The following is a 15,677-nucleotide window of genomic DNA, read 5'->3' as shown; positions in this document are numbered from 1 at the left end:
GACTATGTATACATAGACTTTATTGCACCATAGCAAAGAGGAAAACTCTGCATCAATAGTTTCAAGGAGCTGGAACAGGCATGATGGGCTGAATGGCCTCTTTCACTGCTGTATGATTCTATGACGTATTCTCTGATCCTCAGAGGTAATTCAATCCAACGCCATCCCCATATCTCCACTGTTGAAATTTTGTTTGATAACGCTCCTGTGAAGTGCCTTCGGATGTTTTACTATGTTAAAGGCACTATATATATACTATACTATATGCAAGTAGTTGTTTTTGGTTTTGTTCAACCCTAGCCAAATTTGTAACAAAGCCAACACGTCCCCATGCACACAGAAAAGTGCACACTTAAACTGTCTACCGTACAGATTTTCTTTCATCAAAAATTGTTGTTGACATTTCCCTGAAATAATATTGAGACATGTGGCTGTTGTGTGTCTGTGCTTAAGGATCAAACTGCAATAAAGTCAGATTTATTTTAACAGTAAGGACAATGACTGATGGAAGAATAAACCCCTAACATTTCATGTACTGTGTGAATGTGGGGTGGAAGACAATCATTGTACCTGGCTCTATCCCCAATGTAACACTGAAGGCTTTTAAAATTAAGTAGGCACATTCCCAGTACAAGACAAGCACAGGACTTTCATCCAGCTGCTCTTTGCTATGTATATGTTTGGGATGATTGCTCCCTGCCTGAATTAACAATAAGAAAAAAGACAAGCGAGCACCATGTGTTACAAAAAGAACAATTATGTAACTAACAATGGATTTTTACTGGTTATATTTGGCAAAGTTATGTTCCTAATCTATCCTTTTCAGAAGCTTCAAAATTCAGAACTATAGCAATTTTTACATTTTAAAATGAGGGAATTTTTTTAGTGTCACTAAATTTTCTCCTTCTTTTCCTGAATACTTTGATTTATTTCTTGGGGATAGTTCTACTGGTGTTAGATTCATTTGGGTATCTTACAGAAATAGCTATTATTCACCTTGGAGGTTAGGTAGTGAATATTTCAGACTAGTAGATGACCAGAGCCATGACCAAAACGACTAGACAGGTGTGCTGGATGCTGATCAGATTGTCCAACTCTGGTCTGTGTTGTGTTTGTTCAGCTTAGTCAAGCTAGCAGTGGAATGTAACAATTGACATACAGGGGATGTGGATTGTGGAACGGCCAGGAGAGGCAGGGAATTAACACAGCATGAAGAAGAGGGATGGCCAAACTCAAATTTCCACATCACCCAGCCAAATAACCTGTACTGCCACAACACCATGTTGCCATGGCAAATTTGCACAGTAGCATTCATCATGGTTGTTTCAGCACAAGCATTTTCAAAGTACGAAAAAATATTCTTAGATTTTACTCTGGCATAGATCAGAAATGAGCTCGGACAGAGACGAGAGCCTTTTATATCACAAGGGAGAGCCACTTACACAAAATGCTACTTCTCTGAATTTATCTTTTAAGTCATTTGCCAGGGCTCCCTTTTTGAGAACCTTGGGGAAACAAACACACAGACTGAAATTTCTTAGAGTCTGTGTGGAGCGTAATAGCATCTGAGCATCACTGACCAGCGACCTAGGATGCACAATGCCTACATCATGATGTGACATCATAAAAGAAAGCCTGTGCCATTGGTGCAGCACATGTACTAGTCACCGCACCAAGACCCAGGAATACCCCAGTGTAGTATCCACTGGTCTAGAAATATCAAGCAGTTATACTTTCACTGGTTATTGGCTGCAGAAGACCCATGCTACAAGTGCCAGCTGCTGAATAATATCAAAGCAGATACAGGCTGATAGAATCATTCCAGTTGCTGATTGCACCTTGCACATTCTTCCTTTACAGAATCATAGAAGCAAAGAATGGTTATAGTCCAGAACAAGGCCATTCGGCCTGTTGAGCCCATGGCAGCTCTCTGCAAGAGCAATTTAGCTAGTCCCACTCCCTGCCCTTGCCTCTTAGCCCTGCAAATTCTTTCCCTTTGGGTACTCATCCAATTCCCTTTGAAAGCCACAATTGAATCCGTCACCACCACCCTTTCAGGCAGCACATTCCAGATCGTAACCACTCACTGCAAAAAAAATGCTTTTCCTCACATCACCTTTGGTTCTTTTGTCAATCACCTTAAATTGGTGTCCTCTGGGTCTCAACCCTTCTGACAATGGGAACAGTTCCCCCCTGTATACTCTGTCTAGGTCCCTCATGATTTTGAACACCTCTATAAAATGTCCTCTCAACTTTCTCTGCTTTAAGGAGAATAACTTCAGTTTCTCCAATCAATTCACATAACTGAAGTCCCTGGAAATATTCTCGTAAATCTTTTTTACACCCTCTCTAAAGTATTCATATCCTTCTTAAAATGCAATGCCCAGAACTGGACACAATCATCCAGTTGAGGCCGAACCAGTTATACAGGAGTGACTTGCAAGTCCCCTCATCTTTGTGATCTGATAACACTCAGGCCTATGGAGCCTATCCTCAGGGATTCTGTGCAAATATAGGGCTCCCAGCAAAAGACATATGTGTTTTAAGGCAGAGGAATTCTTAATCTGGTTCTGCTTGACCTTGCCTTCTGAAGAGGAAAAATAACTAGTCTTCAAAAGAAGCAATGATTTCATAGCAGATTTTGAAAACGACGTTGGTGACAGTTTGTGCTGGAGAATAGAACACTTCAGTGTTCTGTACTCAGCATTGGCATCAGGCACTTGCAAGTCAAGTACAGGAGAGGTTAGGTTGCAGTTACAATGCAACTCTGGGTGGCAGGTATCTGTGAAGTGTAACATGTAGCCCTCAGATGTGAATTATACTGTTGATGATATGTGGCACGAACCTCAGTGAAAGTGGAGATCCGTGCCTGCCTGTTTGGGCACATGCAACATACAGAGCTTCATTTCCTGGACAGCTAGTATTTAACATTAAGTGAGCACGGGCGATAGCATCTGTTTCCAATTGCCATGAAGAAGAATTAGAAATAAAGGCCTGGATTTTAGCTCAGAGGAACATTCTGTGCGGGGGGTGGGGGGGGGGGGGGGTTTGTTTTTAGATCAGGAAACCTGTATGTACACGTTTCCCGCACATCCTGCAGTTTTTCACTGATTGACAGGCTGGTTGCTTTCCAGGCAGGAAATCCTGCAGCACAAAGTCAGAGCTGATGGCAGTCGAGCATGGCAGATGGCGGTTAGTGGGGATTAGATGGTGGTCAGGGTGGGGGTGGGGGTTGGTTCTGATAGTGCGGGTGGGGGTTTGATGGTGGGAGCGAGCAGACAGATCACGGTGGGGGTGCAGGGTTTACTAGGTTGCTTGTTGGGCCTGGAGCAAACCTCCTGCTCCTTCTGGCACTTACCTCATGGATTCACTCCTTCTCACCTCCTTTCAGCTGCAAGCTTTTCTTAGGCCTGGGAAACACACCAAACATGAGTAAAAAATAGAATGACTGTTAAAATGGCAGCTGGGAAGCTTCATTATCATACTTAAATGACCAACTCGCCTGCTGCAAGTGGATTGGTTGCCCGCCCTTCATCCTGCCTCTGTTAGCACTGGAAATGAATGGGATTGAGGTGGGTTGAGTTCCTGTTTCAGATTTTATGAATTTTAACCTCTGATCCAACCCCAACCCAACTGTTTTGGGGAGTTAAGGTTCAACCCAAAGTGTCTAAGATATTCTAGGTACTTTCTAACAGTAGATTTGTACAAGGATGAAATTATACTGCAACCAATGTGAGCTTCAACCTGGAGGAGGCCTTGCAGCACTTGCCTTTAGTGTAATCAGTAGACAGATGAGGAATGGACAGTCTTGTTATACAGCCCCCTTTGCATCAATGCACACCCCAAAATGGCCTTACACCAATATGAAATCGGCAGTATAACTGCATGCTTCAATAGAGGGAGCGAAAAGTTTGCTTTACTCTGCTCCATTAACATGCCTCAACCATTGACGGATAGCCTGACTGCAGCTGCATGACACCTTCATTTCCCATACCCAAACAGTCTTGTACCATCATTGATTGCGAAATTTAATACCAATTAGGAACAAGTTACAGGCAAGTTTATGCATTTGCCCCTTGTTAAACAGATTGTTAGCATCCAAACTCATTTCAAAATAAAAGAAGACTTGCATTTCTATAGCACCTTTTATGGCTTCAGGAAGTCCCAAAGCACTTTACAGCCAATGATATACGTTTAAAGTGTATGATACAACACTAGTCATTATTGCACACAGAAAGGTCCCACAAACAGCAATAAGATCAATAACCAGGTAATCTGTTTAGTTATGTTGGTGGAGGGATAAATGTTGTCCAATCTGTTCTCGAATAATGCCAAGTCGGCAAACAAGGCTTCGGTTTAACATCTCATCCAAAAGCTGCCATCCCTGTCAGTGCATCCCAGCCTCAGTACTGCACTGGATTGTCAGCTGGAGTGGGACTTGAATGCATTAATTCCTGACTCAGGACGATTGTTACCACTGAGCCACAGACAACAGATACACTGTCAGAAAACCACCATTGGTCAAGGTGAATGCAAAGCTGGACCCAAATACAAAAGAGTCAAGTTGGGGAACCACTTCAGCACATTGTCCCCCTTCTCCCCAGCACAAAAAAGTTGGCTTTGTTGTTTCTTTGATGAGCAACATTGATTTTGTGCATGATATAGAACCATAAAAGGGTTCAAATTATTCATATTATTTCTGAAGAGGGGAGAAAGAAATCTAATCTTTGAAAAGATAATTCTTCTGTTAACATTCAGTATTTCAATCCTTCAATTTTGTTTTCGGAAAGATATTGGGAAGATCGTTCTGTGATGAAAACTTCAATAGAAATCTTGCACTTAAAATGTCAGAGCACCACCGAGATATATTGGGATGTAGCCTCAGATTCCTTCTTAGAATAGCAATTTCATATGATATATCTTCATGTGATAAAAAGCATTACAGCATTTCAAAGCAGCTGTCAATTCTGATTGATTTTCTTAGCGAGATGAATTAAAATATTTTCTAGCACGTGCACATTAGCTTTCTGGTCAGCCAGTGTCTATAATACAGGATCCTATTATATCCATGAGAACAGATACTTGGATTATTTGGTTTCATTGTCTCTGAATTAGTGACACTTGATGGATGCAGAATTTATTTTAATGATTTATGGATGTGAATCATTGCTGCTGTGTGCTTTATATAGATATATATATGGGAAAAACAGGGTTATTTTGAAGATTTGACTTCCTGCAGGATCCTATCAAGTTCTAATTACATAATCGTCAGCTACCATTAGTCCTCTGAAAGTGGTGTAAATACACACAAGCTCATCGCTTATTTAGTGTTCTGCACTACGCAAATAGAGGATGTGTCATGGTCGGCAGTCTGATGTGATGAATGCATTTCCATGAGTGATGAAGTAGTGAGTTTTAAACTCGGGGCAATAAAATAATTTTATCCTGTTTTTGCCCTTTTCATAGCTCTAGAAAATCATCTGAAGTGCTGTGCGATATCACAATTTTTTCCCAGTTTTTCTCCTCCTCCAATCCTGATGGCATCGACCTATCCAGATTTGTGGCTCCATCAGTATTGGCAAGGATACGATACATTGCAAGTATTTATTGTCCCTGGTGTACATCTAAAACTGCAGGTATATTAGCCCTGGAGGGGTGCTTGCTCCCCAGTTCCCAACACAAGTGTCTCATGCACTCCCGATGTAAATTTGTTGGATTTACTATCACCAACTGTCAGGAAGACCTTTTTTTTTACACTAGCTATTCCCAGTTGCCAAAGTTAGCAGTTCTTGGAAGCTTGCTTTGGGTTTGCCACAGGTTACACAAGACACAGGGTACAAGCTCCCCTCTAAAGTCAACATAGTAGCATTTTTAAAGACTGGCCATGTAGGACAACACCTTGTCCCTCCTCCAACCTCCACACAAATACTTCCCAGCAGAGATCACTAGATGGCTATTAGGACTATGACTCTTGACTGAAATTTATCCTCCTTTATCAGGGATGCTGAGGCCTTTTGTAGCCATTCAGCTTTCCATCTAATATCAGCTAACTCAACACAGTCAGTCGTCTAAACTTCGCACCTACCTGGCCTGTTTGGCTCAGCACCACAACCTCATGGTGCAATGAGAAATTGAACGCTCAAGAGAGCTGAAATATCATTTTTATTTCCACTGCTATTCCTTGAAACAAGTTTGTTAATGTCACAAGCAATAGTATATAGAAGAAAATTAGCTGATAATCATAAGAAAGAACTTGCATTAATATAGTGCCTTCATGAGTTCAGGGCATCCTAAAGCATTTTACAGAAAGTGTAGTGTTCTTTTGAAGTATAGTCACTGTTTTAATGTGAGGAAACACAGCAGACAATTTACATGCAGAAACAGCAATGAGATAAATGAACAGATAATCTGATTTAATTGTGCTGATTGAGGAAGAAATGTTGTTCGGGAGACCAGAAGAACTCCCCTGCTCTTCTTCAAATAGTGTCACCCAATCATTTACATCCACCTGAGAGGGCAGATGGTGCCTTGGTTTTATGTCCCATCCAGAAGATGACACCTCCAACAGTGTAGCACTTCCTCAGTGCTGAACTGGAGTGTCAGTCCAGATTATGTGCTCAAGTCCCAAAGTGGGGCATGAACCATAACCTTCTGTTGGTGAAGTGAGAGTGCTGCAATTGAGCCAGGACAAGAAAAAAACGGAATGAAATTGGTAAAATAGAGTGAAAAGAGTTGAATTAAAGTTAAAATAAAAATTCAGATACAAAGAAAATAGAGGAAAAGAGTATAAATGTGTATTACCTGTTAAATTTAGCAGACGGGGGTCAATATTACAGTATTAGGATATTCCTAATGTTGCGAATCTTTATTATCATATTATGGTACAGTACCTGACAGCAGACAGCACTACTTACCTCAGAGAGAGAAGTATTTTCCCTGAACCTTCCCACAGTCTTAAAAGCTTTTGCATATGTGTCACAGGGCAGCAGCATTCTGTAACCTTCTGCCCTGTGTATCATATGTGGTACAACTCCACCTGTCTGAATCTGTGCACCCAGGATTAACAGCAAAGTTCAGGGATCTAGATTTTCTTTGGGCCTCTCAAGCTACATTCAGGTTTCTGTTTATTTTAAAACTATGTTAATTAAATATTCGGTTGTTTAGTATTTCAAGCTCATGAGAACAGTGCATTTGCTGTCGGTTGTGCACATGTAATGTAAAAGAATCGTACAGGTTGAATTAAACTGACACCATGTGAAAAGAAGGTTGCCTGGAGAATAATAAAAAACAACAACATGGTCCTTGTACAGACGATTATAAACGACCAAATACTTTTACATTTACATCTTTGTCCAGTCATTCAGTTAGCCAGGAGCCTGCAGTACCAATCTTCGCCAGCAGGATACACAAGCTCAGAAAGTGAGTCTAAGTTGGGATTTCAACATGTAACAACAATTTTAAATGAGCCTTCAGCATAAAAAAAATCCGATGTACTTTACAGAATTGTAGCCAGAGAAGCAGAAACATGAGCCAGGAGGGAGAGTTTAGTAAGGGTGATTAAAGAGTTGGGAGAAAAGAGTTTTAAGGAGGAGAAAGTTACGGAGGGGGGAAGTGGTCTCAGGAGGCTTAGGCAGCTGAATGTTCGACCACCAATGGTCAAAGGAGGAAGGCTAATATACACAGGAAGCCAGAATCAGAAGACCAAAAGGTATGTGAGAGAGAAGGTATAGAGGCGATCGTGGAGGTAGGGTATAGTAAAGACATAGAGGGACTTGAATATGAGTCGTGGATTTTAAGCTAAATGTGTTTGGCTCCAGGAGCCAATGTAGATCCAGCACTGAAAAACACCAGAAATCAAGGAAACTTGTCACAATGTTCACAAATACAAATATACATACCCTATAACCAAGGCAATCCTGCTCAGACCACACAAAATGTACAAAACAGCGTAGACACACACTACGTAAAGAATAATCAAACACCCAATGTGTCGAGCATAGAAAGAAGAAAATAAAAGTCTTGCATATCACATCCTCCAGGTGTACCAAAGAGCGTCTCAGCCAGTGAACTGTTTAATAACTGTTGTTATGCAGATAAACCCAGCAGCTAATTTGTGCTCTGCAATGAGCTAAGTGACCAGTTAATCTGTCTTAGTGATGTGAGTTGAGACAGGAATGTTAGTCAGGATACTATGGAGAGCCCCGCCGCTTTACTTCAAATTAGAATTAGAACATTACAGCGCAGTACAGGCCCTTCGGCCCTTGATGTTGCGCCGACCTGTGAAACCATCTGACCTACACTATTCCATTTTCATCCATATGTCTATCCAATGACCACTTAAATGCCCTTAAAGTTGGCGAGTCTACTACTGTTGCAGGCAGGGCGTTCCACGCCCCTACTACTCTCTGAGTAAAGAAACTACCTCTAACATCTGTCCTATATCTATCACCCCTCAACTTAAAGCTATGTCCCCTCGTGTTTGCCATCACCATCCGAGGAAAAAGACTCTCACTATTCACCCTATCTAACCCTCTGATTATCTCATATGTCTCTATTAAGTCACCTCTCCTCCTCCTTCTCTCCAACGAAAACAACCTCAAGTCCCTCAGCCTTTCCTCGTAAGACCTTTCCTCCATACCAAGCAACATCCTAGTAAATCTCCTCTGCACCCTTTCCATAGCTTCCACATCCTTCCTATAATGCGGTGACCAGAACTGCACGCAATACTCCAGGTGCAGTCTCACCAGAGTTTTGTACAGCTGCAGCATGACCTCGTGGCTCTGAAACTCGATCCCCCTACTAATAAAAGCTAACACACCATATGCCTTCTTAACAGCCCTATTAACCTGGGTAGCAACCTTCAGTGATTTATGCACCTGGACACCAAGATCTCTCTGTTCATCTACACTACCAAGAATCTTCCCATTAGCCCAGTACTCTGCATTCCTGTTACTCCTTCCAAAGTGAATCACCTCGCACTTTTCCGTATTAAACTCCATTTGCCATCTCTCAGCCCAGCTCTGCAGCCTATCTATGTCCCTCTGTACCCTACAACATCCTTCGGCACTATCCACAACTCCACCGACCTTAGTGTCATCCGCAAATTTACTAACCCACCCTTCTACACCCTCTTCCAGGTCATTTATAAAAATGACAAACAGCAGTGGCCCCAAAACAGATCCTTGCGGTACACCACTAGTAACTAAACTCCAGGATGAACATTTGCCATCAACCACCACCCTCTGTCTTCTTTCAGCTAGCCAATTTCTGATCCAAAGCTCTAAATCACCTTCAACCCCATACTTCCGTATTTTCTGCAATAGCCTACCATGGGGAACCTTATCAAACGCCTTACTGAAATCCATATACACCACATCCACTGCTTTACCCTCATCCACCTGTTTGGTCACCTTCTCGAAAAACTCAATAAGGTTTGTGAGGCACGACCTACCCGTCACAAAACCGTGCTGACTATCGCTAATGAACTTATTCTTTTCAAGATGATTATAAATCCTGTCTCTTATAACCTTTTCCAACATTTTACCCACAACCGAAGTAAGGCTCACAGGTCTATAATTACCAGGGCTGTCTCTACTCCCCTTCTTGAACAAGGGGACAACATTTGCTATCCTCCAGTCTTCCGGCACTATTCCTGTCGACAATGACGACATAAAGATCAAGGACAAAGGCTCTGCAATCTCCTCCCTAGCTTCCCAGAGAATCCTAGGATAAATCCCATCTGGCCCAGGGGACTTATCTATTTTCACACTTTCCAAAATTGCTAACACCTCCTCCTTGTGAACCTCAATCCCATCTAGCCTAGTAGCCTGAATCTCAGTATTCTCCTCGACAACATTTTCTTTCTCTACTGTAAATACTGACGCAAAATATTCATTTAACACTTCCCCTATCTCCTCTGATTCCACACACAACTTCCCACTACTATCCTTGATTGGCCCTAATCTAACTCTAGTCATTCTTTTATTCCTGATATACCTATAGAAAGCCATGGGATATTTTGCATCTACTATAAAGGGCAGATGGAATCTTGGTACTACGTCTCATCTGAAAGATGGAACCTCTGATAATGCAGCACTCCTGCAATAGTATACTGAAATCTCAGCCTAAGTTGTGTGCTCGTGTTCTAGAGAGGAATTTAAACCCATGAGCCTTTAACTGTGAGATGAGATCTACCTCTGAGCTGAACTGTCAGTGAATAACAACACTAAGGGCGGAAATTTTGTGAGGCCATTTGGAGCAGGAATGGAGGCCAGAATGGGGAAGCCAGAGAATAGCATTAGGCGCGTCAGCCCGGAAATCCGGGTCATGACGCTGGGTCAGGGTTTAGTCAGTGGCAGGAAAGGTCCAAGGCCTGGCACGATGGGACTGGCATTTGAATTGCTGAACAGATTGTTCTAATATATTAGCATACAATTAATCACGATTCATTGGGGGGCTTGGAATTAAGTGTACGTCTGGCGGCCCTCGTGTGTCTTTGGATCCCCGGCCGTTGAAAATTGGCAACACCAAGGCAAGGCCTAAGGGCCGCGAAGGGAAGTCAACCATGATGAGCACTGGATAGGAGAACAGTAGGGAGTGGAGGCCATTGTCGGCTAGCAGTGCCGTGCACTCTGGATGGGTGGGCTTGTTCTCGGGTGGCAGTACTGGGTGGGCTTGTACTCAGGTGTAAAGACAAGGGGGCTTGGTTTTGGGTGTGAGGGTCAGGTGGCCATTCTACTGGGTGCTGGGCTGGCTTTCAGCAAGGGCGGGAACAGAGGGCCATTAGTGCCTAGAGGAGTAGCAAAGGTAAAGGTGCCAAGGCCACCTCGTCATTGCAAGGACAGCACATTGGAGCCCTGCTGATCAGCTGGCATGGGTGTCATAAACCCTGTCTTTATGGACCCCCATGGTGTGATGCAGTGCCACTAATGGAAGGAGGGCCAGGAGGTAGCTGCATCTGCCCGTGAAGCTCCACGACAAAAGCAACAGCAGCTGGCCATGCCAGAAAGTGTACCAGACTCAACTCCAAATGTCTGAGCGGCATTGTCAGTGAAGACTGCGGCTCTCCAGGGAGGCTGTCACCGAATCATACTCCCTGTTGCAGGACAAGTTGCAACCTATGGGATTCGGTGGTCGCACTATGCCAATAACCCTGAAGATCACTGTGACACTCAACCTTTACGCGTCTGGATCTTTCTAGTGATCCACTGGGGACATGTGGGGTCTCCCAGGCCAACATGGAGGAGTGCCTACCACTGCATCAAGGAGGTGACCAATGCCCTGTTCAAGAGGACCAGCGACTATGGGATAAGTTAAAAGCACTGTCCATGGAAGAGTTGAGAAAAATGGCTGAGCAGTGTGGGATCACTGTACGTGGCAAGGCTAGAAAGTCTGAACTCCTAAGACTAGTGGCCAACCATTTTTCCCTTGAATCTGAGGAAGCAGAAGCAGGGTTAGAAGCAGACTCCGACAGGGTTTTGTTAGCAAAGATACAATTGGAACAAACAAAACTTGAATTTGAAGAAAGGGAGAAAGAAAGAGCCTTCCAAAACGAACGTGAAGAGAGAGAAAGGCAGGAGAAAGAAAGAGAGAGAGAGGAGGGAGTGAGAAAGAATATTCCAGAAAGAATGCGAAGAAGGAGAGCTGAAGTGGCTTGAGTTAACTAGGGGGCGACAGAGTAACCCCTGTGAAAGCATGGCCAATATGGAGGAGTGTAATTTAGGGCTGGGTACAGAATTGTTAAAACCAGCTCAACTAATTCCACATTCAATGAGGAGGGTGTAGAGGTATTTTTGTGTCCTTTAAGAAACTGGTAAGGCAGTTAAAATGGCCAGCTGAGATCTGGCCTCTTTTACTGAAATGGAAGCTAACCGGAAAAGCCCATGAGGTCTATTCCTTGTTGCCAGATGAGAGTTCATCAAATTATGAACTGACAAAAAATGCTATCCTCTGGGCATATGAATTAGTACCCGAAGCCTATTGCCAAAAGTTTAGAGCCCTCAAGAAGCAAGTTAATCAAACTTTTCTGGAGTTTGAAAGAAGCAAGCAGCTGTCTTTTGACCAGTGGCTGAGGACTCTCAAAGTACAGCTCAGCTATGAAAATCTCAGAGAAGTAATTCAATTAGAGGAATTTAAACACTCTCTCCCACTCTCCATAAAGACCCATGTAGAGGGGCAGCAGGCTCAGACAGCCCGGCAAGGGGCCATTCTGGTTGATGAGTTTGCTTTAATTTATAAGTCGGTTTCCCAGGGAGAACCTTTCCTAGTCACCCCTGCAAATCTGAAAGGGACAAAGGGTGGGAAGTTGATAAGAGCCCAAGTAGTCCTGGGAGAGAAAGGAAAGCAGGAGACACAGGGGGCCCTCCTGTAGCCAAAAAGGAAGGTGCAGTGAGCAGGAGTGAGACCCAGAGACCTGTGAGTTTCCATTATAATAAAGCAGGGCATTTAAAGGCTGACTGCTGGAAACTAAAGGGAAAACCTGGAGGGTTAATCAGGGCAAACCCACTCAGTGAAGACAGGAACCTGATGGAAAGCACAGCAGAGCAAGCTGTGGCTTTAGCTGCAGTAAGAGTGAGACTCAGGAATTTTACGGCTACAAGTGCAGGAAAAGCTAATAGGATTCCTGAAGGTTATCAGGGTTTTGTGTTTGAAGGGAAAGTAACCCCATACCCCTCAAGTGAGGCAAGCACGCCCCTAATGATTCTCAGGGACACAGGGGGCCACTAGATCCCTTTTACTGGAAGAGACCTGACCTTACCCCAGAGAGTGGAATGCCAGAATGGTTGTGAATGGTGGTATTGGAGGGCAGTGTATGCCTGTACCTACACACCGGGTGCACCTAGAGTGCGACATAGTTTTGCGACTGGTGACCGTAGGGAATTTCCCTAGTTTGCTTGTGGACGGGGTTGACCTGGTCCTAGGTAATGATCTGGTGGGGGTGAAGGTGGAAGTCCCCCTCCAGTAGTGAAAGAAAGACCGCAAGAGGTCAGAGAGACAGGGCCATTGCAGGAGACGGTCTCTTGCAATTTCCCTGAATGTGTAGTGGATCAGGCCATGATCAAACCAACTCCCCCAGAGAAGACTGCATTAGCACTGCAGGCAGATGAGCAGGTCTATCTGTCTGAGACTTTCTTTGGAAAGTTAGGAGACCCAGGGAATGAATTACATACCAGCTGAGGCTCAGCGAGCCGACCCTGTATTGCGAGAGTTAGCACAGGCCGCTCAATCTGAAAGTGAAGCAGAGGGAGTCCCTGATCGCTACAATTTAAATAATGAGGTACTGATGAGGAAGTTGAGTTCTCCTCACAGACCTGAGAGCAAGGAGTGGACAGTAGTTCACCAGTTAGTGCTGCCGCAAAGGTACCGGAGAGAAATATTAAGAAGGGCCCACGAGACTACAGTAGCTGTACATGCTGGTATACAAAAGACCAAAGCCTGCATAAGACTGCAGTTTGACTGGCCAAAACTCCACAAAGATGTGGTGGAGTACTGCAGGAGTTGCCACATGTGTCAGGTTGAGGGGAAACCCCAACCTACAGTGAAACCTGCAACCCTAAGTCTTGTACCGGTGTTAAGAGGACCCGCCAGCAGAGTGCTGGTGAACTGTAAGGGCCCCCCCTCCGAAAACAAAAAGGGACAGGCTGGCACAAGGCTGGCAAAGCTGAGATAGGGAGAGGGAAAAGTGACCAAGAGGGCAGGTTAAAGGAAGTCTGTGAGGAATCCCGGATGAAAATCACTACTGTCTGGTCAGCTAACCCTGAAAAATGTGAAACGTTAGACCCCACATCCTCCTACGTAAATGCAGACACTAGAAGCACATCACCAGAGTTGCTAACAGCATTTACAGGAACTTGCCGGAACAAAGAATGACCTCTCGGGGGCAGAGAAACCATGAGGATGATGCCACACCTAGTTCAAGGGCCACAGGGAAGTGCAGTAGAGTCTGCACAAATACCTGCAGACAGGAGTGTCCCAGAGGACAGAGGGGAGATTAACAAAGAATCCTCCCCTGCAGTCAGAAAAACAAATACCACCCATCCCCCAAAGTTAAAAGCCTTTGCATGACTCAGCAAAGCACTGAAAGAGAGTTCAGGATGGACCCGCCCACTACTGACTCTCCTGAAAAAAAATTACCTCAGCAGGAGCGATGACCTTAGGCAGCCTTGGAAATGGGCAAACGGAAGAGAAACTTCCCCAAAAAAGAACCACATTGTTTATTGAGATGCCAAAAAAGGGCCGATTTTGATATGCTTTAGGATTTGTGAATGAATGAAAGAAATGCATGTTTTTTTTCTGTACCTTATATTTTCTCTTGACCCCTTTAATGAAATGCGCTTTTCTCAAATCGCATTTCATTCCACTGGGTGTGGAGGTTTCATGCTAGGCCTCCACCTGCCAAGTATGAGGTACATTAATTTTGTCATGAAAATTGATTTTAAACTGTTACTGGAGTGAAGAAAGGACTTGTTAAACAGATCAGCCGTGGCTGGAAAAGTCATTTGCATATTAACAGATGGTGATTGGAAGGACAAAGCAGCTATTCCCTGACACATTCAACCCACAATGGACCTTGATCACCAGGTATTGTGTGTAAGAAGAGCATTCTAGAGACTGCTAAGGTGATACAATCCAAGACGTGGTCAGACCAGTTAGTCACATGACTGACCTGCTTGGCAACCTGGGTTTTTCTGAATTGTACAAACAGTCTGAATTGGGAGAATGTCTGTTTCCTGGACTGAGAAGATCTCTCCTGTCTGCTCCCATCTCTTTCTCACAAGCCTCTGAATCTATTGAAGATACATGAACCCCAAGAGAGAAAGTTCTCCTACAGCGTACAAGGTTTAAGAAGAATACTGTCCCAATGAAAAGCATGGTCTACCTAAAATCAAGGACTCTACTGTGAGCTCGAAGAACTGTAACAAAAACTCTTCAGATATTGCCTCAAACCTTTCCACTTTGTTTTTTGTCCTTCTGCTCTTTTCTGTCTCTATTTGCATGTGTGTATCGCATATGCATGCTAGCGTGGATGCGTCGTATATCCGTAGGCATCAACTGAATTAGAGTTTAAGTTCAAGTTTATTAAATTTTAACTTTTTCTTCTTTAAACCTAAGAAAACCTGTTTGTGCTGGTTTCTTTGCCTTATAATTGGAAAGCGGTGAATAAGGATTCACCAAGGGGGAACTAAAAACCCAGTGGATTTAAAAATAAAACTCTGTTACGGTAAGACCAGGTGAAGTCTGAGAGGGAACCCTAGACACCTTTCTCACCTGGTCATAACACCATATATCTAGAATTCCTCTGCCAGCCCTTGAGATGTCTTTTTATGCATGCATCTGTTTGTCTTGCAAGTGGAAAAATGGAAATAGTAAGTTTGCAGGAAGAGCGAGAGAGCAGTTCTGTTAGTGGCAGCTCTCACCCCCTGCTGGGGTTTCCACATGTCCACTGTCTGGGGGTGTAATGGGAGTGAGCTGTGAAACAAGGTGGCCTGTTGCTGAGGTGCAGCCATGCATCTGGCACGATGTGGTGATGCCTAATCCGCTTTGCCATCAATTTTGTGTTCACTCCCCATGTCATGCAGCCTCCCACGTAGCCACATGCAAGCCCCAAAGAGGAGAGAGGTATGAAGCACTCACGTTGGCCGAATGAAGGAGGTCATTGACTCTCTTCCTGCACGGCT

At 43.8% G+C, this 15,677-nt stretch overlaps 1 protein-coding gene across 1 annotated transcript in view; it reads left to right on the top strand.

The window, feature by feature from the left end:
• grik3 (glutamate ionotropic receptor kainate type subunit 3) overlaps positions 1 to 15,677 on the top strand; it is a 561,495-nt gene that overhangs the window by 441,076 nt on the left and 104,742 nt on the right. The gene's annotated exons all lie outside the window — the stretch shown is intronic.

Source organism: Heterodontus francisci, chromosome 31, assembly GCF_036365525.1.
Source record: "Heterodontus francisci isolate sHetFra1 chromosome 31, sHetFra1.hap1, whole genome shotgun sequence".
NCBI lineage: Eukaryota > Metazoa > Chordata > Chondrichthyes > Heterodontiformes > Heterodontidae > Heterodontus > Heterodontus francisci.
Note: the sequence above shows the minus strand (reverse complement) of the source record. Positions and strands in the feature narration are given on the sequence as shown.